This window comes from Teleopsis dalmanni, chromosome 1, assembly GCF_002237135.1.
Source record: "Teleopsis dalmanni isolate 2A chromosome 1, ASM223713v2, whole genome shotgun sequence".
Taxonomy (NCBI): domain Eukaryota; kingdom Metazoa; phylum Arthropoda; class Insecta; order Diptera; family Diopsidae; genus Teleopsis; species Teleopsis dalmanni.
In genome coordinates, this window is record NC_051846.1 from 146,387,771 (window position 1) to 146,415,646 (window position 27,876).

At 28.0% G+C, this 27,876-nt stretch overlaps 1 protein-coding gene across 1 annotated transcript in view; it reads right to left on the reverse strand.

Annotated features, from left to right (window-relative positions):
• LOC119669243 (protein folded gastrulation) overlaps positions 1–27,480 on the reverse strand; it is a 63,606-nt gene extending 36,126 nt beyond the window's left edge. The window contains exon 1 of the mRNA XM_038079067.1: positions 27,346–27,480. The gene's annotated coding sequence lies outside the window, so the exon portion shown is untranslated. The remainder of the gene's footprint in view (positions 1–27,345) is intronic.
• Between the last annotated feature and the right edge of the window lie 396 nt (positions 27,481–27,876).

Consider the following 27,876-nt stretch of genomic DNA (forward strand, 5'->3'; position numbering starts at 1 on the left):
CAAAACAATTTTAGTAATTAAAATAATTATTTAATAAAAATAAAATTCAAAAATTGAAAAATTACAAAAATATAAAATTAATAAGTCAGAATTAAATTAAGTCAGTAATTTACGAAAATTAAAACTATTTCAAAAGCCGTTAATTTCATCACTAAATGAAACATGTGACAGCTTCTGTGATTTTAACAAGATATGAAATTAATTTTTAATGAAATTTAATTTCTATATTTATATGCATATAAGGTATAAATATATATATATATATATATATATATATATATATATTATGTCTTTACGAAACATGTTTCTGAGTTGAAATTTGTTCTTCTTTGTTAATTTTTTAATTGTTGGTGATTTTTTCATTTTGTGGTTTTGGTTGTATAATTCCTCGTAAGCTGTTTTTTTTATTGATTTTAATAAAAAATGTTAACAATCTTAAATACAAGCAAACTGTTGACAATGTTTAAAAGCAAAAATACAATAATGAAACTAACCGAAAGAGCAAAAAACTGACGTCAGTACTGCAGAAAAATCTTTTAAAAACTTTTATTCTTTTTTTATTTAATTTTATTGCAGGTGTCGTAAATACCTTTTGATTACTTAATAGTTTTGTGTTAAAATTTGTTTGAAGTTGAAATTCAGCAAAAATTGCTTGATAATATTTTCTTATATAATACTCATCTTTTTTTATATTAAAGCCGTATATAATTAACAATTAATTATTATTTAAAGCTTTTTGTTCAATAAAATATAATGGACCAAAACAATAAACTTAGCAAAGATGATATAACTTTTACCAATGATGCAAATAAATTTTTATTATCATCTTGGCTGTGATCACCGATATTAATCACTACATTTTAAACAGAAAATATATGTACTATCTATACAAAAGTTAATCATATTTAGTTAAGTGTTAAGTTTTTTAGTTTTCTTGTTAATTTTTGGAATACTTAATCAAAATCTTCACATTGAATTTAATCTTAAAATAAACCAAATAATAATCTATGAAATATAATCTTAAATATATTATATCACTCAATAGGTAAGATGACATAAAGATGGCGCCACCATATCAGCTTACTCTATTTACAAGATTTTATGTCTCTTTAACTGCTTGGTGTTCCATAACATACTGTCATTTAGGGACTAACAGTAGGGAAACTTGTATTACTAAAGACAGTAGTATTTTCAAAGCAATGAAAAAGTCTTGATAGTGCCCTATAATGGATCCAATGCGGTACAAATCCACTCAATGGCCTCAGAATAAATGTAATCTATGCAATTTCATGGCATGATGAGTTGTTGCAACATCACTTTGTTCTTTGTTTTTGCGGAGATTCTTAATAGACGACGTTTACTATATCTGTAGAGCAGAGTCACCTGATCAGTCAGAATTTGCTATTAATTGGTGGTTTCATAAGTTTAAATATGATTGATAATGTTGAACGCTCTAGACTTGATTTCGGTGATTTTTTTGATGCATTCTACGAAATTAATTTGATTGACCATGAAGTAAATTCTAGGAATACAGTTAATTATTTGAGAACAAAGTGATTTGTTACCTTAACCGCATAAAAACATACAACTTAACGTTTATTAGTTTAAAAAAAAAGAAACAATTAATAACAAAGACTAAAGACTATTATTCTATTCGAATAATAATAGTGAAGAAATTTTCTAATCCAAAAAACTTGTTTATTTTTATTTTTAATCGAGTGAATCTTTGGCTGACCATACAGTTGTTAAACCATTTCAAACTTGAAAATACCCGAGTCCTTTTGATGTACCCCGGACTCGAGGATTAACACAGAGATAGTTTCTATTATTTAAATGTTAAAAGAGTTTTACATATTGTCAAACTTGATGCTAGTTTATATATATGTACATAAATTTTTTAATTTGCAATCAAGAATATTTTGACAAATTACAATCACAGGGATAGGTTAGGTTAGGTTCGGAAGACGCGTGCTGCCAATTGTCAGCACTTCCACTCGGAGGCATATATTGCCCATTGTGATGCCCTCAAAAAGTTTTGCCGGGAGAGGCGAGTTGCTAACCTTTATAATCCTTGTTAAACCATTTGGTTTTCCAGATGAAGTTGAGGAGATCCGATAAGATTACTTTCGTTATCTTATCCAAGCCAGTGAAAAAGCGATCTCCGAGACATTGAAGTCGCCTTGTCTGAAGTCCTGGACAGAGACAGTGGAAGTGGTTGATAGATTCTACCTCAGCTTCATCTTGGCAACTCCTGCATAAACCGCTTGTTGGAACTCGCCACCGTTGGAGCATAGGTGCAATGGCACAGTGTTCCGTTAGTACTCCAGTAAGCACATCACAGGGATAGTTTATCATAACTAATATCATCTGTAATGACTCTCCAAATGATAAAGATGAGCGTGTTTCTCGCAAAAACCATCACAAAACTGCATGAAGATTACTTTGAATTGCTTTTCCATCCAGTGTATTCTCTGTTTACTTGCAACTATTAACTATTTTCAAACTAATAATGAATTCTCCAGGAAAAGATATATGATTTCAATAAAAAAAGTGGGTATTGTTGAAACTAATACCCACTTTTATTACCAAAATACTTAATAGTATGAGTCATGTTGAAATTAATGTATTACAATATGGAGACTACGTTGTCGAATAAAGTTAAAGTTATATTAGTTATTCTAAAAACTTTTGGATTAAGTTACAACTAATAATACCAATGAATTATTCAATATAAGATGTAAAATTTCAGAAATTATATTTTACCTTGACAAGAGATATATAATCAAATGAACTGCATCAGATTATTAAGAGTTGTGCTATCTGAAGAATTTCAATAAGTTTTGAAATAATAACAACTTTAGCACTTCATAAAACTTTAATAATATTTCTAGCAGTAATAAAAGAAGGCTATTATCAAAGCAATATAGAAAACTAGACACATATAATCTTTGAGATTTTAATATATCTCTTATTGCTCTTTCATGGTCAACACAGTTCAAACTTAGAAAGTTGTTTTCTGTTTTATATTTTCTGTAAATAAATTTGAAAGCACTATTAAAAGCTTTTAAAATAAATTAACTATAAAAACTTTGATAATATTTATTTTACAACATAAAGTTTCCTCCACTTGGAATCAAATAATTCAAATTTCTTTCAAACTTCTTTGAAATATTTCTCTGGGAATAAAGTATAGGAAGAGGAAGAGTAAGGTGTAGCTAAATGAAAAACGTAAATGTCAAATGTCTACTTAAAATAAAGCAAATTAAATTAAAATGCATTGCACATAGCATAGGTAGAACTTCCTGCCTGACGTCTTAGCTATTTGTTTTTTTGTTTTTATTTCCAAGCATGTCTGAGCGCAGTACTTCCATTCCATATTCTTAGTTTCCACCTCAGTCTAAGCCATATCGGAAGTAGTAAAAAAACAGCAGCAAATGCAAAACGCACAATTATTCCAATCCAAATGCATTTTTAGTGCAGCAATCCGTGCTCCAAGCTGCGTCTGCACGTGCAGCTCCATAAACTAGTCAAACTATTCTAATGGAAGTAGCGAGCGCAGAGCGCAGAAGGAGTTTTCCTGCAATTAGCAAATCACTCATTCTGCACGCTTGTCATGTACATTTGCCAAGTGCTAACATTAATTAAATAAACGAAGTAAACAAATACATTAAATAACGTACACTCACTCCGCACTCCGCACTCCGTGCTGGCACTGTGCGCCAGCCAGTGCAGAAACCCAGACTTGGACTCTTGCTATCGGGGCAATTGTCTCTTTCCCAGCGCTGTTAGTGCCACTGATAAGAAATCGGCAAGCGCTGCTGATAAACTTTTTGTTTACATGCAAAGACATCAACAGCAAAGCATCTACAAGCATTTAACTATTAAATACGGATTTATGATTATGTCACCAGAGACAGATCTATTCATGTATGGCATACGTACACATCCATACCCAAACCCATACCCATACCGAGAGACCAGAGACTGCTTCACTATCTCTGAATTTTATTTCCATATGTCAGATGTGTTCAACTTAATTGAAACGCAAATGTTTTGATGAACGCGTACAAGTGCACTAGCCTAAGTTCGGGCTCAAGTAAAGCAGATTTCTCGATTTGCTACTGCAAATTGCTTTCAATCTCGTTTTTATTTACCTTCCAAGGCGAATCCGCTGTGTTGGGTGTTGATTCTTTGCTCTGCTCGAGCTCGACTGAGAGTTTGTTTTTTGGGTCAAGAATCTTTGCTGAAGCAAATTTTTAAGTTTTTCCCAATACGATACGTTGTTTCGTATCAATTTGTTTAGAGTATTATGTCTTTGTTTAACACTAGGTTGGCCACGAATTTTTAAAATCAATTATCGAAACTAATTTGTGTAGTTATCGAAATCGCCTTAGTAACTAGAGGCCATATCAACAAATATCATTAAATTTAATTATTACTTCTTGTATCAGACACTACAAAATATTTCAGTTTATATATGTATATATATATATACTACGATGAGTTCAAAACACATAAATAATAAACACTCATTAAAATCGTATTATAATTTAACGATTTATGTAATGGTATATATATATATTTGTTTTCATACAGTTATAATAGTACTGTCAAAAATAAATTTTTTTTTCCAAATATTACTTATATATTTCATCCAAAAAAATACAATTAAAAACACTTTAAAATTCATTAAATTGAAAAATTATTAATATTCAAGACAACCACTACTTTGTAAACAGTCTTCTCGTCATTTAGTTGAATAGATGATGCAGATGATTTTGTAACTTTAGGCTATAATAATGTCGGTTAAAAATAAAATATTATCTACGAATATATGGTTGTTAAACTAAAAACATCACAAATCTAGATTAGCAAAAAAAAAATAAGTCTCAAATTATCATATTTAATAGTTAGTGACATATGGTAATATCCGTTTTATGTAAAAGCATTTATAATAAAAGCAGTTTAAATCAGTTAAATAAAAGTAGTTTTAAAACCAATAAAATTATTTATTAAATACAGATACCATGGTACAGCATAGGCCATTCATGAAGCTACTTTGAACAGTTTAAAAACACCTGTGAAAAAAAAGCTCTCACACTAAATACAAAAAAAAAGAATGAAACTAGTTTACTGATTGCCGCATATTCAAATAAATTACAGTGAGAAAATTTAATATACATCCCCACATTAAAGACCCTTAAAAGAGAGAATAGAATGTGGAATATTCAAACCCTTTAGTTATTAGTTATAAGCATCTTAGTGGAGAGTTATAACCAGTTGCTGTTTGAGTTAATAAAATCAACCATATTTTAAAACAAAACAAAATGAAATAGTCATCATTTTTAGATTAATTAGTATATACAGGGTGTCCGAATTTACCTAACGCTTTTAAGCACAATTTTTATTATAAATTTAAAAGAAAAAGAACTCTCTCTGACTTGCTCTTATTCTCTATCTCATTTGCTCTCGCTCTCTGTCTCACTCTCTCTCTCTCTCTCTCTCTCTCTCTCTCTTTACAATAACTTTATAGTACTCGAATAATTATATTTTTCAAATATATTTCAAATTTTCAATATTACTACCCTTAACACCTACTATTGCTCACTATTGGTCGCTACTAATGGGTTTCGAATGCAAACCCATTGAATTTTCATTTAAGAGAGAAAGGGTTTTCTCAAACACATCAAACTTTGAAATTTTTTATTGCTAAGCTTGATCTGAAAAATGTTCCATACCAAAACATCAAACGAGATTGCGAGTGGTGATCATAGAGAACAACCTGAGTAATTGAAATGAATTCAGAAAGTTTATCACTTAGCTATTATTTGTTGATTTGGTTCAACCTGAGCTTTTGAAATGAAGCATGAAAGAATATCACTCAACTATCATTGATTGCGTTGGCTAGCGCTTTATCCGACAGTGCTGATTCTTGTTTAAACTTCTATTCTATCAAATTTTGAATTTATTCCTCGATCTGGTTATAGGTCACTTTCTATTTCTACTCTATCTCTCAAAAAAAGTCGTATTATTGGATTCTAAAGCACACATTACAAAACATTCCCTAGGTAGACGCGGGACAAAAAAAAATTTAACACTTATGAAACCGTCTATTGAATGAAACCGTTAGGGATCTTTTAGGCTTAGCCGTCCGTCAACTACATGAATAATATATATTTAAGCAGAATATCGGTAAATTGGATTGTGGGAAGAGAATTGTCAATTTTAAGAGATCAAAACGAAGAAAATTTATTTTCGCGCTGTTTTCTTATAAAATATTGTGACACTAACCAGGAAAATAAAAAAAAAACCATGGATTGTCGTTTCTTGACCCCAAGCCCGGTAACCCAAGCCATTATAAACGGTGCTATTACGATTTTTAAAATAATTTTTGAAATGTTATTTCCGTTAATTAGCCTCAATAATTTTGTTTGCTTATGGGTTGCTTTATTTTTATTTTATATATTACACCCAAAACCTATTACCTCTATAGGCTCATTATTCAAGTGCAATGAGCTGTAGTATTTAGCTCGAGTTCTAGACAAATTTCTGTAAAAGTCCTTCAAATCAAATATAAAAGTAATTTAAACATATTAAGATATTGCAGTGTTCTAAGATATCAAAAAATGATATTGTTTTTGAATTCAGTTGGTTGGAAATGTTGGTCCCAAAATTATTGTGAATTTAATTTATGTTAGAAAGGGAAAGTTTTGATTTTAAGCCTTCTTTTATTATTTACTTTAATTATATTTTATTAAAAAATTATTGTGTTTCATAAGTCTTTTGATTTTTGTTTATTTTGTATTTTGGTTTTAGAAATTGAAGTTATATTCAATTATTCTTTATATTTTCATTTACTCCTAGTAACTTGCATAGCTTTCTCTGAAATGAAATCCTACAAATACTTTCTACTTAACAAATATTTCAACAACAAAACAACATTTCCATTAAAAGCAAAGAATTTAAGTAGCTTAAAAAGTATTTAACATATCCTGAAAAAATATTAATTATGATTGCGTTGTTTATAACAACACATAAAACCGAATGGTTTAAATATATTCCAACGAAAAAAAAAATTGAAAAAATTGTTAAATGCTACGAATATAATTTAAACCCACTAAAAAACTCAACTGACACATTAAACTGTGAAAAATATTAAATTAGATGCAAATCAGCTTAACAACAAAAACAAAATTATTATGGATATTATGCCGGGATACAATAACAAAAAAAATTAGTAAAAAATTATTTAAAAAAGATAAAGCAAATCAGGCTGAAGTAAGCCGCACATTGAATAGAGAATTCCACTGAAAAACTCGGAGGAAAAAAATTCATAATAACGTTAAAATAATTGCATAAATATACATAAAAAGTAGATAAGTTTAAAAAATTCGTGAATATTTTAAAATTTTTATAAACAATTTAATATATATAAATAAATTAATAACTGACAAAGTAGCCTTTTATTTATGCTAAAAAAGGATAATTAAAATTTATTTTTATTTCATAAAAAAAATGACTTCTTTTATGAATCAAATGAAGTAAATGGTTGAAATTATTGATGAGTGAAAAAAAACTGAAAATATTATAATATTTTTAAGTAATATATAATAATAAATTATTTTTAATATAATTAAAATTATAATGTGTATAATAGTGTTGTACAATACAACAACAAGGAACACCATTTTTTATTAAATTTATTTTACTTTCAAGTTAATAAACTAAACATGAATCCCTTTACATTTCTCTTTTCTAGTGTTGAATTCTCAGAATTTATTAGCACAAATAATTTATTTGTCACAAATTATTCAAATAAAAAAAACATTGAATCATTCATTTTGAATTTTTACTTATAAAAAAAAATATATTATCATTTAATTTGTGTGCCTTATCACTTAACTACTGGTTTATATGAGATTAATAAGCAAGCAAAAAAATTATAAAATGTATTATTAATATATGAAATCATGATGAGTTTTTGGTTCATTAAAAATTTATTCCTTTTTTTAAATAACTAATTAGTGAAATAGATCATTGCCTACGCAGACGACATAACGATCTTAAGCAGATCACTACACTATTTGAAAGAAAAATTCGTCCACTTACAATACAGAGCTAAGGTAGTAGGATTAAACATTAACGGGAACAAAACTAAATATATAAGGGTAAGAAGAAACATGCACAATAACATCAGTGTTACTTTCCAAGACAGAGTTGGGACAGCAAACAGAAGTTATTACGAAAACCTTCAAATTTGCAATCGTAATCAGAAGCGCCAAACTACACGTTTACAAAGCAATCGTCCAAAAATTGGACTTTAAGGACAGCAGATAAAAACGAAATCAGAATTTTGGATGGGAAGGTTCTGAGAAAGGTTTACAATCCCATTCACCTGAACCACGGAGTATTACTTCGGCGCACGAACGCAGAGCTATAGCAACTTTGTAACGGTGAAGATAGTGCAAAGTTCGCAAAGTCGCAGCTCTAGAGATGGATCGGACATGTCATGAGAATAACAAATGATAAACCACAAAAGCGAATACCGTAGTAGAGGTAGGTCAGGTATAAGATGGCTCGACAATATGACCGACGCCATCAGAAAAATGTGTGTCCAAAATTGAAGGTCTAAAACAACATGGAAAGCAGAATGGAGAAAGCTTCTTTCTCCATCTTGTGATGATGATGATGATTAAGTTAATGCTCTACATCTTAATAAAACTGTGTAACATATGTATTAAATGAAGAATTTATAAATTAATAATAATTTTAATACCAATAATTGAAATATTATCTAATTTCTGTATATAATGCAATATCAGCAAGAGGTATTCTATGAGCTGTGATAATAAGCTTTGATAATTTTTTTTTGTATCTGAGAAGAAGATGTAGCACATCCTTTAGTTTATTTTATTAAAAATAACTCTTATTCTTGTTATTTTATTTTTTTTTTGTTTGTAACAATATTAAACAATAAACATACAGTATTTACCTGATTAAGAAATGTCTTAGCCAAAAATATTTTATGAACTATAATAATAAATTTTAATAATTATTATTGTGTTGAAAAGAAATGTAAAGGATGTAGCGCATCCTCCATTATTTTTCTGGCCAATGAAATTTTTTTTTGTGTAATAGTAAACAATATATTATAAATCAAGCAGGCATATTCTTAAAAAATAATAATATTTAAACAAGAAATATTCTATGGGCAATGATAACAGGGTTTAATAATTTTTTCATATCTTAGAAAAAAATAGCACATTCTTTAGCTTTTTTAGTCATGCAAAATTATTTTTTTTTTTTGCTTTCAGAATTTTTTTCTATTAATAATAAACCATATATATTAAACTACAATATGATTATAAAATCAATTTGCTATTTATTGCTACATGTCTTAGTAAGAAAAAGCATTGCGTACGTTGTGATAATTTTTTTTTAATATTGAAAAAGAAAATATAGCACATCCATCAGTTTAATTAAACCAAATAAAATCATTTTTTCTTCTGCTATTTAATTTTTTTGTTAACAAAGACATATAATGCAACCCCCAGTTTATTTAAAAAATATGTAAAAAATTGTTTTTTTGCTATATGAATTGTTTTACAATATTATTTAATAATATATGTTTAATAAAGGCATGTAGTGCATCCTCCAATTTATTTATATTAAAAATACATTTTTTTTCTAACTGTTTGAATACTTTTATTATTAGCCCACATAATATTTGTATTTAATAAATAATTATAAATGGTTTTTGCATAAATATTAATTATAAATATTAACTTTTGTTCAATTGGAACAAAATTGCAAGCCAAAAAAAACCATCAACAAAATAATGAGAAAAATTGCATAAATTAACCCAAAAAAAATTCATGTTCATTAAAATAAATGAATATATTATTCAAAAAAAAAATTAAATAAAATTTAAACATATTTCTATTACATTTCGGATTGATTGCATGAAATTAAATATTTTAAATTTCCAACCTAAGAAATTCAAACAAACCCGCTTCTTTGATTTCTGGGAATAGAGATTCAAATAACTTTTAATACCGTTTTTGAGGCTTTATGACACTTTAATGACTTCTTCAAATACACAAAATATAATTAAAAATATTATTAAAGTGCATTAAATTTTTTAATATGCCATTAACAACTGAGATTTGCTGTGAAAATAGTTCAAAAGTTAAGTTAGTTCGAAAAGTATTCAGCAAGATGGGCATGGGAGTTCTGCTGAAGAAAACTTTGCTTTAATAGCAAAGAGAAGCTAATAAAACACTAAAAATTCTCATACATAAAAAAGCATATTATGTAAAAACAATAAAAATAGTGAAAAAAAACAGAAATACTATAACATAAATAAAATAAAATAAACTATAAACTACAAACCGTTGTTTGAACTTAAAAACAAATAAATAAAATAAATTAAAATAAAAAATGAAATCATTCGTCATGGGAACAAATGTGCGTTAGAAAAAAAACAACATTAATAATAAATAATAAAACAAAAATAATTAAAAATATATAAACAAAAAAAAAAATTAATATTAAAAAAAAATGAAAAAAAAAATAAAAAATTAAGACAAGATAGCACACTTAAAGCCATTTCAAACAATTTTTAAGTGGCAATAAAATCAAAAAAAAAATAAATAAATAAAACTGTAACACTATCAGCAACAACAGTAATGACAGTAGCAACACGAGAAGCTCCAGTGACATCGGCAACAGCAACAACAGTCGCAATATCAGCAACAACAGTGACAACATTGATAAGTTGTCCACACTTCGGCTGCGGCATTGCTGATTAAATTTACAATGAATGTTACAGTCACAATATAATATAATCTATGCGATCATTATTACGAGTATTTCTGGGTATCATTATGTTTAACATCATCATTATTATCATCATCGGAAATAACATTATCACATTTTTATTGTTTAATAATAATTTTTATTATTCATGTTGCTCTCCAATGTTGCCTTTAGTTGTCAATTGACATTTTTACACTCGTTCAGGCTCTGATTAAAATGTTGCAATATGTTCGGTTTCTTCTTAAATCCATTGGCATCATTTTCAATGTAATTCCTTTAATGATACGATTGCAAGTCATATAGTCAAACAATCACACAGTCACTTGAACATTCACACAGTAGAGCAAAAATGATTTCTTCAATTGCACATGACTTGTCACATTTCTGCCCACCCATGCTTTAATAAAGCATATTTCCAATAATTGTTTTTAATACACTCAAAGGAAATTGTTAGTAAATTGTTCTTTATGGTAACAACATTTGCTTTAACATTTTCACATTTTACTAAAGAAGTGAGGAAAAATATATAAAGAATAATTTCTCAACAAATTCAATATTGCTTATTATTATTATTATTATATTATTACTATTATGTTGTTATTATATTATTACTATTATTATTATTATATTATTACTATTATTATTATTATATTATTTTTATATAAAACATTTTAGCTGAGTTACACTGAAAATTAGTTTTAAGTATTAATAAGAAATATATAATAATTGTTTTAAAATTTTAATAAATTTAGAGTTTGATCTACATTTCTGTATCATTAAATAATTCTATGCAATGATTTAAAAAAAAAAATACCATATATGACAATTCGTATCGTCTATTCATACAGCACAAGTAATCTCAATTTCATTTCTTCGGCTCGTTCGACTCATTTCGTAACAAAATCAGCTTAGGATTGCAATTGGATTCCATACAAATATTTGACAACCAATATTATTTGTACAACATCAAGAAATTAAATTTTTCTGATTCACAATGATATAATGATTATCTAAATAATTCTCATAATCTTAGCAAAACAAAATCTATATTAATTTTAATTATTAAATTCAATTACGATTTAAGGAAAATATTTTATTAATATAAGTCGAGTTTTTAAATAGTACAATAACAAAATCTTATTTTAAATTAATTAAAAATTTTAGAAGACCATACAGCTGTTTTGAGTATTATATATATAATATATATAATTGATGAAGTGCAAATGTCGGACATAAAACTTTGATCATGCCAAATTTGAGGTAATGAATTATCGTGTCTTAACTAAATGAACCAAGGCTGCACTAAACTTTCGTTGACAAATTTTAAATTTTATGTTTCTTTATTGTGATTTCTCAGAAAATATTATTGCACAGTTTGGATTTTTCCTTAACGAACCAAACTATAAGAACATATATTAGAACAAATGATATTCAGATTAGTTGATTAAATTTTTAGCAAATTTATGTTTGTGGCGGAGCAAATCGAACGAATAAAATTACAAACAAAATTCCAACTATTTCTGCTCTTGGAATATATAAATACAATTACATTCCAAAAAAAAGTTACTTAAATATCGACGAATGAATAAAATTAGAAAATATTGTGCTGTGTGAATAGATTTTTAGCAAAGTGAGCCGAACAAATAACCACAAAATAACTTGTGCTGTGTGAATAGATTTTTAGAGAAGCAATCCAAACGAATAGCCTCAAAATAACTTGTGCTGTGTGAATAGATTTAGAGTAAAGTAAGTCAAACGATGCAACTGCCCAGCGGTGGCAAGACGTAGACTCGATTACCTTGGTAGCGGGATCCTGGTCCCAAATCAAATAGGTAAAATTAAGCCCACTGCAATTATAAGATTTATAAATAGTCTAAAATTGCCCTAGTTGGGCCTATAGGCGCACAATAGATCTTTTAGGTCGGGGTGCACAAATAGCCTATTTTAAATAATAAAATAATAAGTCAAACGAATAATTTTAAAATTACTTACACCGTGTAAATATATTTTTAGCGAAGCAAGCCGAAGGCAAAAAAATACCAATCACTTCTTCTGTGTGAATTGGAGCGAGCCGAATGAACAAAATCAGTTTTAATTATACTGTGTGAATAGCCTATTATACATATTAAAACCTTTAAAATTTTTTGATTTGTGTTAAATGATTTCATAAATTAGCAGGTTTTTGTGTATATATTATAATTGAGCTAGTGTTAACAAAAAAAAAAAAATGATTACGATCTATAAGTAATAGGTTTTAGTCTGCAATTTTTAATAAAATCCTCAGAAAATGTTTGATCCAAACCTACCTAGAACATAATTACTACGATACATTTATATTTTTCATACCACACTTTATAGAGTTTATAATCTTTTTAATCCTTAATATACAAAACGTTTTTAATAGTTTTATAACGTTTTATAAAGAAAACTTTTTTAATAGTTTTATAATATTTAATATTCAAAAAATTATTACTATATTTACTATATATTGATTGGAGCTTCGAAATCTCCAGCATGTTTCGACTTATTATTCTGTATACTACTTGATATCCACTTACTAGTTTTTTGATAGTATGGTATATTCAAAAAATCATTTGTGTTATATGTTTTAGAAAACAATTTTCTTGGACTTTTTAAAAATTTAATCGTACACCAAATTTTTACTAAGAATTTTCCTTTGGTGTACTCATTTCTTTGAAACGATTACAAGATCAACACAACTATGGATACAGTAACAACAAATGTCATCATCGACATTACGGCATCTCTAGGGCAAAAATAAAAATAAAAAAAAAACAAACTTTATATTGCTATTGTGGCTATAACAAATTTAATTTTATTTTTTTTATTTTACTTTATTTATTTATATTTCTTCAGTTAGCTTTTGCCTTTGAGGCACACATGCACAAAAAAGGGTTCTACAGATCATGGGAACCAAGCGTTGAATGAACTCCGAGCAGATGTCCAACTAACAACCATGAAAGTGGCTCCGCTAAGCACTAAGTTACAACTAAGTGGGCGATTAGTTCGAAAACGAAAAATAAAAATAAAATATTTGCGACCGCCAATGTTGCCTAAGTCCGTCCTAGACAGACAGACAGACAATCAGGCAAACAGGCAAACAGACAGTGGTGTACTGCACTTGCAACTGCAACGGGAGTGCTGCAGTAGATTTGAAGTTGCGCTGTGTATTTATAAGATACTGAAGTTTTCTTGAAACGAGAAAGTAAACAAAACATGAGAATGAAGAAAATTCTAGTTAAAAAAATTGTGGCAAAACATTTGTTGCACTTTGCAGTCTATTGGCGTTAATCACTAAAGTCCAAGCGTACCATGAACAACAACAACAACAGATACTGTTAGAGACTCATAGTACGATATGATTACAAGTGGTATTTGTACTTTGATGACACTGATTATGAATAGCTGGTGCCTATATTATGGATTTAGGATTTGTGTATTTACATAGTAGGCACTTGCTGAGAGAGCTGTGGGATTTTTTTTATATTTTTAACTCTTTTATTGGTTTTATTAACTTCACTTTATTTATTATTTAATTTTTACTTAAATCGTTTGTAGGCTACCGATAGGATTGTTTACATTCTTCCTGCGGTCGCTTTAAACTGCCATTGCCATCAAATTAAAAACATTGTTAAAAAGTATCTGTGAGCTGTAATCGGAAATGCACACGAGCGCCAAGTAAACACAAAGCTGAACGCAACCAACTCCAAAACAAACAAACATGAATGAGATAAAATGCTTTAGATTAGCACATGTGGACGCGCCAATTCCATGTGTATCTGTATCTGTACAGCAAGTAGGAAGATACTGTCTGTCTGTTTGTTTGTCCGTCTGTCTGTCTGTCTGTAAGGTGCTGTGTATGTTTGTGCTTTGCAAAGTGCGACTATTCACAGCAAGCAAATTTATTTTCGTTCAATGAAAGAGAAACTTTTGCATCTTCCAATTTATTTCATAAACCACAGTTTTTATTCTTATTTTTATTTTTATAAATTATTTTTATTTTTTATTCATGAAAGCAATATTAGCGTAAGCGCAAATATTTTTAATAAAAATAATCGGCATATGATCGTGATTATAAAACTCAATTGCTGGCATGCAACACATTTACTTGGCGCCAACTTCAATTCAAGTTATTTGTATCTCAATCTGCTGTTGCAGCACATGCATTATCATGGTTAAGGTTTGTTGTAAGGAAGCTAAAAATATATTCAAACAAGCAAAAATAAAAGAAAAAAAAAACAACAACATACAAGTATATAAGCTAAGTCTACTATATAACATATGTATAAGTGGAAATTAAACATTTTCCAAGTAGTATTTTTCCACGCTCTGCTTACTCTACGTTTTGGCTTGATATACAGTATCTGGCTTTTCCACTGCGGTTGCTTCACTCATTTGCTAAGTCAGCTTTTTTCCACTTTTGTTTTAACTATTTTTGTTAGTGTTTTTATATTTTGTTCACAGAATTTTCTCTGACTTAATCGCGATGCACGTTTTCCACTTGTACAATCAAAGGGAATTTTTCCCATCTCATCCCATACCTACCTATTCTATTTCCAACCCAACCAAACCAAACCAAACCAAACCATACCAAATCAACAGAGTAATAAGTAATCTTCTTAAATATTACGTAGTTGGCTTTTAGCTTAATTTACTGTGTCCAAGCAATTGTTTGTGGGTATGTAACTAATGTTTCTGTCTGCCCAAACAATGACTCAACATATCTAGTATCTAATATCTGTTGTACATAAATGTAAATGTTCTATTCTGTTCTGTTCTGTTCTTTACCGATGCAATAACCTGTTGCGCCCATCTGATTATATGGCTCTTTATGACTATAGGTAAATATTGCTTCCTTACTACTATATATCTACTATTTTTCCCATACAACTACTGCACTTTACTTTTTACAATACCATTGTTGTTGTTGTTGTTGTTGTGTTAATTTTTTTTTCTCTTAATTTAAAATGCAGTCACTGACTCATTTGCGGCACAATGTAATAATTTCACATGCACTTTTCGTTGGAACCTAAATGGAACCAAAGCCCTACTGAAACGCTAGCGTAGCTTAAATCTAGCAAACTGTTGTTTATGCTCATGTATCTGCACTCAGGTTGAACGTCGCGTCAAAGTGTCGACGAACGTTATATTTTAACTAAAAATTACTAAAAAGTTACCTCGAAAAGGGCAGCAATGTTTATGGCCGTTCTTTCCATTTTTACCATTTTACCCATATTACTCCGTATTACTCCGTACTGCTGGGCATGTAAGAACCTCGCTTCTAAGCAATGCCAGCAGAACAAAAAACCGGAAGCAACAAAATATTGCATATACCTACTCTTATCTGCAACCAAATGTGGTTACATACAAAGGCACATACGCTGTATGTAGATAGATACATTTGTATTCGTATGATATATATGAGGTAGTAGTTGCTGCTATTTGTTAGTAGGTAATTTTTATACTTGACTGATTTGTCCGGAGCTCTTTATGTACGTACTTTACGCATGTGGCATTATGTGTAATATATTTTTGCTTTTATCATGGCTTACATTATTATTGTGTTTTTGTTTTTGGTTTTTTGTGGAGGATCTTTCCGATTTGATGTGATGTGTTACGGTGACAGTGTGCCATGATGTGTACCGCGATGCAGTGTTCTCTGTACTGAACCGTGGTCTTGTGCATGGATTGTGCTCTGCTGCGGTTACAGTTCGTTGCGTTCAAAATTAATTCTAATTTGCATAGAACCAGCATCGCTTTTTCGTGCGCTTACGTTTAATGGTGTTAAAAGTAAAGTGAAGATTAATTATAATATTTAACATAATTTTTAATTTGAAATTAAAATGAAACAACAAAAACCTGTAGCGTGATTTACAGGTTGCACAGCTCAGAACCAGTCATGTGGAAATGTTTATGTTATATACTGGAAAGATTCTAAATAAACAATCAACCTTAATTTCCAGGGTCATAGACCCATTTTGCGGTTAACTCTATTATGAAAATGAGATAATCATAATTTTTAATTAGTCACTCCATTTTCATAAGACTTCATTATTGCATGTACTCATATTTTTATATATTTTGCAATCTATTCTGAGTATTTACCAAATACATCTTAGTTAACTTTATTTAATCAAATATAATTGTATATATTGGTTTAAAATTTTGGCCAGTTTATGTCGCTAATTAGATTTGGAGTATTTTAGGTAGTTCTGGTCAATTTTGTGTTGGAATATAAATAATATAGTTTTATTTTACCTTTCTGAACCATAGGTTATACAAGGAATTTAGCTTTTTTGTAGAAATAAATTAGGACATTTTAGTAAAAACATGTAGTATATGAGGAACTTGGGTGCTTTTGATATTTTAAAGTGGAAAAGTGGTAATCGTAATTTCTGGAATTGTCTTTTATATAGACTGTTATTATGTTATGTTCTAAAAAGAGTTTCTTTTTTTTTTCATTTAACATGTAAGACAATCTTTATCGTGTTTTAAAATGGTAAAGTGGTAAACATAATTACTTGAAATAGTACTTTTTATACAGAGTTATTATAAGGATGTATGGAAAGGAATTTTGAGTTTCTTTTAAGAATGAAAGACGATTTTCTTTTTATTTTAAAGTAGTAAAACGGTTATCATAATTTCTTTAAATTGTCTTTTTTATGTACTGTAATTATAAAATTATTCGGAACTTATTTCGATTTTTCTAATTGAAATAAAAAACGATTCATTATAGTGAAAAAATATTTTATTAAATGATATATCAACTATTATTGTCAAACACCTATTGCAGTCTTTCTGGCAATACTTTTTCCATAACGATGGAGCAGTAACATATACCATTATAGGATATCTGACAATTAATACTATAAGGTTTTAATATAAATATGTTGACTCAGAACAGGAAACTGCTAACTGAAAGACTAAATCATCGGACAAATATGGATTAATTTGTATTCTTCTAACCAAACGGATATGTAAAATATATATACTGTAAAATATATAAACTTAAGGCAACTATCGATAGCTACCTTAAATTGGCACTCATTTGATACATTTTTTATATAGATATAGTCAATCTTGTGTAAGAGAAACATTTTAATAAGATAATATAAGCAGTAATATTATAATAAAGTGATATTAATGCCGACACAAGTATAGAAAACGAGGAAAGCTATGTCAACCCTTTATATTCAATTGGATGTAGTGAATAAACTAGAATTAATTTCAATATAATTGAAAGTAAAAGTTTGAACATATGCAGTGATAAGATATATATATAGACTGAAAACTCTTTCAAATATTTTTAACCAAATTTTAGATATAAAGTTCATTTAGAACTTTTTAAATTTGCTTTTAGTTATGTTATAGATAGGATAAAGAATATATATTATATGACATACAATATAATAAAGTAAATATAATATAGTCAATTTTATTAAGAAAAGCCACTACATAACAATAAATGACACACCAAAAATATAGCTGAAATCGGTTTTACAGTCTATGTCGTTCTTACTGTCATAATCCTACTTTATTAATATTCACTATATTATATATTGGTGCATGGTTCGTTACAGCTTTGGGATGTCTTTCTTATCAAAAAGTTTCTCAAAGAGTTTTACAGGTAAAGTAAGAAAAGAAGTGGGATTTATTAAACTCATAATTATAGTCATAATATGTTGAAGTAGTCATTGTGGTTTAATATTAATCTTTCACCTCATACACCTTATACCTCACCTTATAAAAAATGTTACTGAGATTAAATCTCATTGCCATTATTCTGTGGACTATGTAACCGATGATTTTTTCTCTTAAAATCCCTTAAAATCAATAGAAATTTCAATAATTATATATCAATAATAAAATGATATATGAAGTGGCAACATATAAAATATTTTCCATTAACATATATTTAAGTGGAAGCTATATTGTCATTTGTATAATATATTTAGGAACTAAAGTCAGTCTAGCAAATATGTGGTTTTTTCTTTTTCGTTTAAAAAATTAAAACATATATCTTAATTTATAATAAGTAGAAGTTTTGTATATGACAGTAGACTATTAAAATTATTCTGACATAAATTCAAATCATATGTATTTTATATTCATATTTATTTATAACAAGTTATTAGAAAAAACATTCTTATTTCATTTATATTATTTTCATATTTTTATTTAGTTTTTATATAAAATTTTTTTCACTAAAACGTCAGAAATTGTTCAAAAATTTTTTTGTGACAGAGTCAAAATCATGAGGTGTGAATGCGAATTTCTCACTGTCATAAATTGATGAAATGTCACCAACTAAAATGTTATTAACATATGTGTATAAACATATATATATTGTACATTCAAATGTACAAATGTCAAATATTTAAAATAAAAAATTAATTCATAAAATGCCTTAATTAAAATGTAAGCACACTTATTTATTTATGCGTGTGGGCATAAGTTATTTTTTTAATAAACTGCTTAATTTATTATAAAAAATAATTTGAAAAAAAAAAATTATAAAAAATTACCAGTAAATTAAAATTTTTTTTGTTTGCTTGAGACTTTTTTATGTCAGCCACATTAATACAATTTTACAAACAAATTTTCATTTATAATCTGTTTGAAAGAAATTTTTGAATTAAAAAAAAGATTTTTAAAAAAGAATTTGTATATACATCGTCATAATGATAATCATTATTATTATTATTGCCATTCTCTCGCAGCGTCAACATCATCATAATTGTCTTTGGCTTTGTCAATATTATTATTTTTATTACGAGGAAGTAAGGAAATATAATTTAATTATGTTGCCGACACAGAATGTTGCAGCAGATGTTGCCGCAATGTTTTTCTGTTATTGTTGTACCTGTTATTGTTTTCATTATTATTATTATTATTGTCATTGCAGTTACAGTTTTTGTGGTTGTTGTTGGTAGAATTACGGCTGCTGCTGCTACTTTTAGTAGCGTTATTGCACTTAAATGCGGCTTCAATAAAAATAAACAACATAATCAAATGAATAGCTCAGAACAAGCAAAATAAAATTAAAAAAAACACAAATAAAATATAAAAAAGCAGAGTAACATACAAGCACACACGTTAAGCCCAGCAGTAATGAACTTAAGTAGCATTTTGTATACTAGGCTTACTTAGCTAAGAATCATATTACAACGCATGCATTATTTACCGCAGGGATAATTAAAGTTTGTACTGCACATATTTAGTTTGTTGTTGTTATTTTTTTGAATAATAAACTAATTTTAGTATAGTTTATTTAAAAATAATTACTTATTTATTTACATGGCTATATATATAAGAACATATGTTTCTTTGTATTATATCATTTAAGAAGATAGATTTAAGAAGTAAATCAATAAATTATTTTAAATGAGGCTAAAGAAACAATAAAAAATTTGGTTGCAATGGAAGCTGTTCTTGCAGTCAATAACAGAACTGACATTAGGTAAATTGCGAAGACTCTGTAAACTTTCTGTTAATAGCAGTAATTGTTTAAGTTATAAAGACTTTTAAATATCTCATTCAGATACGATTGTTTGTTCACCTTGAAGATACAAAAAATAATGACTTTTTGACACTGTAATCTTATTTGGGTTTTTATAGATTTATGACGATATGTGGTAATTTTTTTTCGCACTATATCATATAGTGAAATAGTAAAATTTATAAGTATATATATATTTATTAAAAGCCTTTATAAAGGCCTTTATAATATACTTTATAAGTATATTAACTTATATATATATGGTTTTGTATGAAAATTATAATAAAATTTCAAATTAATATTTATTAATTAAATTAATCAATAAATAATAAAATTTTATTATTGTAATTTATTACTTTTCAAAATACCTATCTATTGCAAATAATAGTTTATTTTAAGAATTGTATTTTTTTTCGTCAAAATAAACGTTAAAATGCAATTTTATATAAAATTTTAATAAAAATTTACTTACTATAGTTTTTGAACTTGTTTATATGTGTATAAGTATATAGAAATAATATGAAAACGTCACCAAAAATGCTTTTTTAACTGATTTAAATTATCTAAAAATGTTAATAAACTTACTCTAAAAGAGTTAAATATTTTAAGATATAAATGCTTACAAAAATATTTAAACTTAACTTTATTAATCTTTAATAGCATTAAGCGTATTTTTTAACAATAGACAATGGAATAGCTGCTCTTATTAATATCTATAATAGAATTAGAAACATTGTTTTACTTGAAATATACTCAAATCCCACTTAAAACGCTTTTAGTTCAATGAGATGCTTACTTATCTCTTTTATAAATTTTTTTTTTTATTTACAAAAATATATAAATTATACTGATACACACTAAATGATTCTAACAATACTTCCTAGAAATCACACTATTCGAATATTTGCAAACCTCTACATTATATATACATGCAGTCCTACTAAAAGGTTTAGTACGGCGTGTGTTAGGAAAAATCCCAGAAGCCTTATAAAGATATCCCATAAAGACATCAGTCTTGTGGTAGGGTCGTTTACGCATCACTACCCATTAAGAAAACATAGTAGAAGATTGAAAATCCCGTTTAATCATTCCTTCCACAGTTGTGGAGAGAACGATGAGTATGGTAACTATATACTTCGTTACGACACCACCCATTTGAGGCACCATTTTATAACTTTAATGGCTTCTTTTAAACTCTGAATATTTTGCCAAACTCAAGAACTTCACTCTAAGCATTTTAGGCTTTGTCAAAGTTTCAAATATGGTTTTTAAACCTCTAAGTTTCTTAAATAGTAAAACAAAGAGTAAATAGGTCTTAGTGGATCTTTAGGATCGCCTTGTTGATCGATTTCAGAAGAGGTTCACCACATTATTTTCGTGCCAGTGATTTACATTATAGTAGAATATTGTTACATAGCTTACTAGTAAATAAGAATTGATTTCATAAACTATTTTCAGTTTGTAATCATTACTTTACCGTGATCTTGGTATAACCATAGTAGCTAAAGAAATGGAAAGTCTTAGCACATCAAATGGATCTTGTCCTTAGTCTAACCTTAACCGTTTACCGTATAATATCAAGTATATAAATTAGTACTTGACAATGACGTGGAAAGAGTTAGCGTATAATATACATCTCTGCTTTGGTCCGACTCGAACTCTTTCGCTTTGGACTTATTTTTATCTTCGTTAAGCTTACTTTGTTTTAAAAAAATATTAGTTAAATAAGTTACTAAGGTAAGATAAAATCATGTTCAAAAAATTTGAATAGTCCAAGTCGCAATTGTTGGTTTTCTCCCAATGTCCAAATCTTATTTGCTCATAAATATTGCTTAATGTCTTCAAAGAAATGCAAATAAATTGGACAAATTAAAAGAGAAATCATTTATTGAAAAGTTACAAGTTAACTTCTCTTTAAATATTAAAACAAATTAAATTCATGTTTAACATTATTATATTATTAAAATTGTTAAACTACAGCAACGGTTTATATCGGATATGTGTACACATATGCTACATCGAATTAAACAATAGTAATTTTGTATTAACATTGGATTATATAAATATTTATTAGTGCAGATATAAACTAATTATATATCAACAGATACAAATATTGTGCAGATTAAATGCAATTTTAATGCAGTCGTAAGCAAATTAAGGACAACATATCGATTGAGTTCATTGAATCAAAATGATATTGTTCAACAAAAGATATAATACGAGTACAAAATAATTTTGTATGGTTGTATCTGAATTTACATGAACTATAAAATTTTATTAAAAACTAAAAAATTCATCAATAATTTAGCACAAAAACCAAATCGAATTGTGCAAATTTATCACTTTCAACACACTTGACCTATTTTCGGTGAATATTTTGATAAAATAAAAGCAAATACGACCATTTCAATACGACGCTTGTAAAATACGTTTTGTTTTTAGCACTTTTCAAGGCAATAATTGACTGTGAACTACAAAAATAATCAAGAAACAAAAAAAAAAACAAAAAAACTAAATAAAAATTAACAACAAATTCTTAATCTGCGCTCTATTTAGAGCTGCCAGCCAACCCACACTCGTAGTAAATTTTTTGTTAGTCACTCAATTATATCACAAATCTTTCAACACTTTCGATTTCACAATTTTGTTGGCTCAACTAAGCTTAAGTTACATTGTTTTATCTCTATTTGTGCTTAAACATAAATTTATCTTTTTTATGATGTATATTGTATAATTGAAGTCAATTTGCCCCACTTCATGTTCGTGATACTCGTGCATTCTATGTGGGTGACCCGCCAAAAATAAGTCACAAACACAATTTCTCTTCCAGACTTTATAACAACTATAAAGCACATCAGCAATACAGCACTACAGCACTTCAGCACACCAACAATGCAGCACATCAGCACTTTTAATTTCATAAATTAGGTGCAGCGCGTTTTTAAATTTAGCCGAGTGCGCACATCTTTGACACCTACAATTTCTTCGAAAACTTTCGATTTGGGAGCAAAAGTGTCAAACAAGGCATATACGACATTTGGGGCATATATGAGTCTACTCGTATGTATGGTATAACCCATTACCCTCAATTGTTTTCCTCAAATTTTGTAACGCTTTCTAGTCAAGCCATTAAGTTAAATAACAAATAACTTAAGTCTTTATTAGGCGCAATCAGTGAATGCAAACTGAGAGCGGCTAAAGGGTTTTAAAACACTTTAAATTCAATTTTCAATTGAAATCAATTACATTAAATTATTTTAAATAAGAATTCAACAATATTTTTCATTTGAAAGCTCAATTTTCAATTAAGGTCAACCATTTTGTCAACTACAAAAATGAGTAATCTAAATAGTCACTAGTACAACATAAGAAAAATATCATCAATTGAGTTGGTACTAGAATTGAACAGAAGAATTTTTAAGGACCTGAAGTGTATGACAAATACGTACAGTTTTAATGGATGTCTCTACCGCATATATGATAAATACTAAACAAGATTCACAAAGGTCTAAGTTAATGAATTTAGGCCTAGAAGTCTATTATGTTGCCGTATACATTTTATTTGGTTTGAAGCTATTTTGAGTCAAGAAAGCAACCTCAAATGCTCCACTCGAGGAAGTTTTGTAGTTGATTAAGATCCTCTGGGTCCTCTAAGATCCTCACAGTTTGCACATGCGTTGGATAACAACGATTGCAAGAGACAACGATTTAAAACTCTTACCATCTTCTTCTCATAGCTGTGACAATTTGAAACTATTTCAAACCATACTCTACTAAGACCTTACATACTCTACTAAGAGAGGTTTTATAGTTGACCAAGATCATTTAAAAAACTAAGTTCCTGAAATAAGTTCGATATGCTTTCCAAATATGTTGGATAACAACAAAAAAAGATTTAGAGCAACATATTTCTTTTTCTTACAGCTGCGACAATTTAAAATGATTTTAAACCAAATTGAAGCCCGAGATACTCTTTTAAAAAGCCAAGTCCATAGTAAATTTAAAATGCTTTTCAAGTCTATTAATTGATAATAAAAGTCGATTTATAACACCATCTTCTTCTTAGAGCTGCGACAATTCAAACCTGTCGCAGCTAACACCTAAGCTAATAGCCTAGAATCTTGTAGTTGACTAAGATCTTTTACAAAACCAAGTCCCTAGCAAGTTTGAAATGTTTTCAAATGTGTTGGATAATAACAAAAGTAGATTTAAATAGTATGCTTCTCGAAACAGCATCAACTTAAAGCTCATTTAAACCAAATGAAACCTAAGATATTCTACTATGAGCGGTCATGTAGTTGGTTAAGATCTTCCTAAAGTTTAGTCCCTAGTAAGGCTTATATACTTGGCACATATATTGAATAATAACAAACTCGATATGAAACTTATTCTTCGCACTTCTCTGTACCTGCTTCAAGCGTCAGTAAAGGGAAATTTGTATATAATCATAATTTCCTGAACGATAAATGATTCGTCAACAATCCAAGCATAAGGCTAATATCTCTATAAGGGCTTGAAAAATATATTTAATATTGAACAGTAAACTAAATTCAAAAATTTTAACTTATAGAAAAATACTGAGATACAGGTCTTGAGGGTTCGAATAAGTTTGACGTATTTAAGAGCAGCAATCTTGATATAATGTTTTGATGTTTACAATTAAACAGATAAGATTAGTTTAGATTTTCTGAACTATAGAAATATAGATATATCTGCGAAAGTGCAAAAGTGAAGAACCCAACAGATCCATTAAATGTTTCGTTTTATAGAAAATTAAATTATCAAGAGTAAAATGGATATCAACCCCAGAAATAAGCTATCTTATTTTGGGTACTGGTTTTGGAATAAAAAAAACTTAGATTAATTCTCTAAGACCTTTTATACGAAATAGAAAATCAATTAATTTGTATATAAGCCTTTGACTCTCGCTTTTTTAACTATAGGTTCCATGATTATGATGTAAAAATTAATTTAAATAAACCAAATAGACTAAAAATAGATATTCAGTATTTACAATTACAAAATAGATTGTTTGGTGGTGAAATGTTTTTTAAAGCAACCTTAGGTCCCAAAGGAATCAAAACTGTGTTGTATGTTTCTCTTAAAAATATCATTTTTATTAATTCTTATAAGCCTCTACTTTTAAACATTTTAACAATTATTGCAATAGATTCTCATATTTAGGAAAAATCGGACTGCAGTTTTGAGCCTTACAGTTTCGTATAACCCAAAACCGGTGCTTTATTTTTGTCATGTAGTTTATTATTCTTAATATTTATGTAAATATAGATGTTCAGTGCTAGGAAGGGTTTGTCATGTGATAGACATTTTTTATAAATTATGGAATTTATGTATGCCTTGGACACTTGCTGTATAATAATTCTATACAGACAACTTATATTGTTCGGACAGTTTAACCAGTAGATGTTTTCAATAACCCTTGTAAACAGACCATAATAGATATATGACAGTGTCCGAAATAGCTATATGATTAGTCTAAAAATATTCCTCACAATTGCGCTGTCTTCTCTTCAAAATAGGTTTCTTTTCAAAAGACAAATAATTATTTCTTTCATCAGTGGTTTGCTTCTAAGGACTACTATTGATGAAAATACCTAACATATATGGTCAGATTAGAAATTTTATAAACCCCTTTTTCTATACGAATTATATTTAATTACAAAAGACATACAAAAACTCTTTTCATCATCAGTTGTCTATTTCAAAAGTGCACTGATGATGGTTATTTGACAATATCCGAAGCAGTTATATGATAAACCTAAAAATTTTTCTCACAATTATTGTCTTCTCTATTCCAAATAGGTTTCTTGTCAAAGGACATACAAAAATACTTTTTATTATTAGTGGTCTCTTTCCAAGAACCACTGTTGATGGATATTTGAGAATATCCAAAATAGCTATATAGTTAGCTTAAACATTTTTCTCACAATTATTACCGTCTTTATTCAAAATAGGCTTCTTGTCAAAAGACACGCAAAAATTCTTCCGGGTTCTTGGAAGTAGACCACTAATGATGGATATTTGTCATTATCCGAAACAGCTCTGTGACTAGCTTAAACATTTCCCTCACAATTATCACCTTCTTTACTCAAAATAGTTTTTTTTATCATACTATATAAAAAATATTAATAAATATTTTTATTAATAATTTTAGTAAATAAAATTTGCACTTGATTTAATATTACAAGTTTTTAGCTAAAGTTATAATTATTTTGTTTTTTTTACTTGCATCTTTATAAGTAGTTGCATCTAATAAACATTATAATCTAATAAATAGTTTATTTATTATTTATTTTTTTAATTGTAAAAAAACAAAAACAAGTTAAATATAAAGTTAAATCCTATAAACATATTTTTTTAAATGATAATTAGAATAATATAATTACTTAATTAAGATTTTAAAAGTGATTTAGCAAAAACTGCCTGGCACTGACTTATGTTCTTCGACTTAAGAAAAACTTAAATTAAAAGAAAAAAACTGCTTATATTTTTTAATGTCTATATTTTATTCACAATCAAATATACTCGTATATGTGTATATATGGTTATATATTATTGACTATAAACAAAAGTAAAGAATCGATGGACAATTAATCATTGCTAATTTTGTGTGAAAAAGATTAGTGCGACTTTCATGGCACGTTTGAGGCATAAAATTTATTTTCAAACAAGACAGCATTGTATCTTAAATCGGCATTTGTACTAATTACTACAGATGTTGAATTCTAACTTTAAAGGTTGACCGTCAAATTTTGAGTTAGGCACAAACAGGTAGGTAGGCATTCGCGGAAGATATGGGAACCAATTTAGTCAAACATAATTTTAAAGATTAAATTTAAGCTGAAGTCGGAAAGAGCCTATGTATACACTTAGTAGGAAAAATTCTGTATATATTGAAAATAATCTGCCTGTGGTACTTAATTACAATGAGATGAAGATGAAATTCATTTTTAAATTCTTATTTAATTTTTTAAAATTTGACTTACTTTATCGTTTTAATCCACAATTAAATTTTTTGTCAACAGATGGGCTGGTTTTGCTTGGTAAAATGTTGCCGAAATGTTAAACTTTAACTTTGGGAAAATTCTTTTAATATAATTAAACTTTTTTAAGCAAATTTTTTTTTTTTAAACACAAAAATGCAACATAAATTTTTTTTTTCACATAAAATAAATAATTTTTTTTCTCCAATGATTGGAACAATGGGATTTGCCTTAGTTTAAAAATTTTTTAATTTTTTGGTGGAGCGGCTCTGAGTGCAGTTCCCCACCACTTCGTTGTTATTGTTGTTATTGTTGCTGATAATATACTTAATAATATTACAATAAATACATTGTTGTTGTAGTTGTAGTTGTCGATGTAGTCGATGTTTTGTGATGTTGCATACGCGCTGCGGTTATATCCGTTAAAATAAAAAAAAGGAAAAACGACGACGACTAAAAATTAAAAAAATTTTTGCTTTACTGCGGCAGTTACACGTTTTTTATATAATTTTCAATTTTTATTTAAATTTACAA